At 40.1% G+C, this 3,849-nt stretch overlaps 1 non-coding gene across 1 annotated transcript; it reads right to left on the minus strand.

Moving 5' to 3' along the window:
• Window positions 1-2,733: 2,733 nt before the first annotated feature.
• LOC141722620 (small nucleolar RNA R71) lies at window positions 2,734-2,840 on the minus strand. The gene has a single exon (XR_012575631.1). It is a non-coding gene; the product is annotated as a small nucleolar RNA R71 (small nucleolar RNA).
• Between the last annotated feature and the right edge of the window lie 1,009 nt (window positions 2,841-3,849).

Below are 3,849 nucleotides of genomic sequence, written 5' to 3' on the forward strand. Positions count from 1 at the left end.
TTAAAATTACCTACGAATCATGCATAACAATAACACATGAACATATGCTAGCATGGCAAGTTCTAAATCCTTAAATTCATTGTCGCTTCATTAAAGATTAACACGCTATCTTATAAGTTCGTGACTCTCATAAGATGAATAAGCACAACCAATACTAGGTTACCATATAATCACCCACACTAAGGCATCGAAATAAATTAATCAAAGAAATCCATCAATAAATCCGCTAGAACCCCACGATAATGATTAGCCCATAATCAGACTCATCATTAACATGGGATCCGATGAAAGCATGGAATAATAAACATAGTCTTTATACTGAATAAATAAGAAAACCAAGTACGAAATAAGAGCAAGGTTCACGAATAAGAAAACTAGCATCCAAGTTACAACTTAGAACAAAAATTCACAAGTAAAAACAAGATCTTCTTTGTCTTTGTTGAATCGTGCTAACACGGTCTTTTTACGGTTCTCCTTGTGCTCTGGTATGTCCGTATCTCTTAAAAACGTCCTTTATTTGAATATATATAGCAGCCCATGCAAGAGAGATGTCCTCCGATATGGCGCGAGCGCGCGTTTGACCAGCGCGGGCGCGCTGCATTTATATACTTTCAGCGCGGCCTGATAAGTGGCATTTTATACCACTTAGAATGTCTTATAATGGCTTGAATTGATGTCTTGAAATCAAGTATTTTGTGTATTTGATGCATTTTTCTAGTGTTTGTGCATTTCAGGGTATTACTTGCATTTGTGGAGAGATTTCATCAGGAATAGGCCTAAGTATGTGCTTAGCATTGCAAGTGGGAAGTTAGGAGCAAAACGCAGCAGAAAACAGGAGAAAAATAATAAATTTTCCAGTAAGGTGTTGGGCACCCGCTCAGCCTGGCTGGGCGGCCGCTCAGGAAGCTGGGCGCCCGCTCAGGATTGCTGGGCGGCCGCTCAGGGTCGTGAATTAAAATCCTGATTTTTAGAGTTCTATTCATGTTGAACTTCCAACTTCTGAGATAGCTGGGACTTGTGGGGCTCCTATATAAGTAGTTTTCAGAGACGTTTCACGTGTGTTGAATCGTGGTATCAATCGAGGAGCAAGGAGATAAGGAAGAAGACCGTTTTAGCACATCGTAAAGAAGAAGAGGAAGCATAGTTTTGTTGTGATTCTTTTATTCGTTGTATTAGTGGATGCTAGTTTTCTTTACTTTGAGCCTTATTACTCTTGTGACGTACTCTGGTTTTAATAAGTATTTTTATTAGTTATTCTCGTGTGTTATTATCATGTTTTCATATGAACCCATGGTGACGATGAGTTCAATCATGGGCTAATCGTGATCATGGGGTCGTAACGGATTTATTATGGAATTCTTTAGATTGTTGTTTAGTACCTTAGTGTGTGATGATTGTATGATATTTAGTATTGGTTGTGCTTATTCGTCTTATGTGCGTCGCGAACATATAAGATAGGGGGTTAATCTCTTGTGAAGCAACGGTGGATCTTGAGATTTAGAACTTGCCATGCTAGCATAGGTTCATGTATGTGTATGCATGATTAATGGGTAACTCTAACCGTTTTACTTGCCCTGTGTAATCATAAGGAATAACTTGAGCTTAATCGTTATGTTGTCAAATTCTATAGACATATAGGGTTTCAACATAATTGATGACTATTCAACTTCCATCTTAATTGTGGATGTTTGGTAGAATGGTATTAGTACAATGAAAGTTGGCTTTTATCAGTTTCATGTTGTTCGATTAATATCATCACCGTTACATGCTAAGGATAATAACAATAACTATTGAAGGAAGTAGTAATGAAGTTATGATCTCATGTGTGTTTAATATTGCTATTCAAGTGTCAATTAAGTGTTTAATTCTCGTAGTTAATTATAGTTAATACTTAGTTAATCAAATCTATGTGTTATTGTCTTGACGTTGAGAAGTAATCATACATTGGTGAGTAAGTGTTAATTGAACATAATTAGTCTGAGTCTCTGTGGGAACGAACTAGAAAGCATTCTATATTACTTGTGAACGCGTATACTTGTGTGTATTATTAGCGTGTGTTTTCCGCCCTAACAAGTTTTTGGCGCCGCTGTCGGGGACTCGGCGTATTTGTTTAGTTTATGTACTTACCATCAGTGGTAGTTAGGACTCATTGATTAAGACGTGTTACTTAGTGTTTCCGGTTGTGTTTCAGGTACTTTATCGAGCGTTTATGCAAACACGTTCTCGTACTCGCAAGAGGACTTTAGATACGGCTGAGGAGACAGACTCAATTCTTAATATTCCGGAGAAGATAGATTTTGAAGATTCGGATAAAGAGAGTGAGCTGAAAAAACTAGTAATCATGGGTGATCGTATAGTTCCGGCAGATCCAGCTCTTATGGACTTTTCTTGGCCTAAAATTGATGACATTCAGTCAAGCATCCTTCATCCGGATATTCAGGCTAACACTTTTGAAATCAAGCCGGCACTATTCAGATGGTGCAGAATTCTGTTTCTTTCGGAGGTGCTGCGACTGAAGACCCCAACATGCACATCAGGAATTTTGTCGAGATCTGTAGTACTTTCAAATATAATGGTGTGACTGATGAGGCTATCAAGCTGAGGCTTTTCCCATTTTCTCTGAGGGATAAAGCTAAGGACTGGTTACATTCTGAACCAGCTGGGTCCATCACTACTTGGAAAGAACTTACGCAAAAGTTTTTGGTAAAGTTCTATCCAATGGCAAAGACTGCAGCTATGAGAAGTGCTCTTACTCAATTTGCGCAGCAACCAACAGAATCTATGTGCGAAGCTTGGGAGTGCTACAAGGAGATGTTGAGAAAGTGTCCACATCATGGTATGCCTGACTGGATGGTGATCACTAGTTTCTATAATAGTTTGGGGGTCCAATCTCGGCCCATGCTCGATGCAGCAGCTGGAGGCGCCTTGTGGGCCAAAAGCTATACTGAGGCTTATAATCTTATTGAAACTATGGCTGCAAATGAGCATCAAAACCCAACTCAAAGGATGATGTCTGGGAAGGTAGCAGGTATTATGGAAGTTGATGTAGCTACAGCTATTGCAGCGCAGCTCCAAGCGCTGTCTTTGAAAGTCGATTCTTTAGCCACCTATGGAGTCAATTAGATAGCTATGGTTTGTGAGCTTTGTGCAAGTTCGCATGCTATGAATCATTGCTCTCTTGTTAATGAATCTGTTCAGTATGTGAACAATTATCAGAGACCGCAGCAGCCTGTGCCAGTTGCCTATCATCCTAACAACAGAAATTATCCCAATTTCAGCTGGAGCAATAATCGGAATGCTATTCAGCAACCATATCAGCAAGGCATAAGTAAACAGTTTAATCCACCTGGATTCCAACAACCACAGCATTATGCTCAAAGGCAATCATACCCTCAATAAGGAGGTGCTGCTCCACCTTCTAGTCCTGATTTCGAGGAACTCAAGCTGTTGTGCAAAAGTCAGGCTGTTTCTATCAAGACCTTGGAAAATCAAATCAATCAAATAGCCAATGGAGTGCTCAATTGTCAACCTGGCACACTTCCCAGTGATAGTCAAGGCTATTACCTTAAGGTCTGGAAAAGTTGCCGATGCTGAAAAAGTGAAAGACGGAGAAGCTGAAGTTGGTGATGAAGAAGAGAAGCAAAAGGAGAAAGTGGCGGAACCAAGGAAGACTACTGTTGAGCACACTCTTCCTGAGGGTAATACAGGGGAGAAACATCTCTATCCTCCACCACCTTTCCCCAAGAGATTGCAACAACAAAAGCTGGATAAGCAGTTCGGTAAGTTTCTGGAGGTGTTCAAGAAACTTCACATCAACCTACCTTTCGATGAGGCTCTGGAGCAAATGTC

The sequence above is a fragment of the Apium graveolens genome, chromosome 4 (genome assembly GCF_009905375.1).
Source record: "Apium graveolens cultivar Ventura chromosome 4, ASM990537v1, whole genome shotgun sequence".
NCBI lineage: Eukaryota > Viridiplantae > Streptophyta > Magnoliopsida > Apiales > Apiaceae > Apium > Apium graveolens.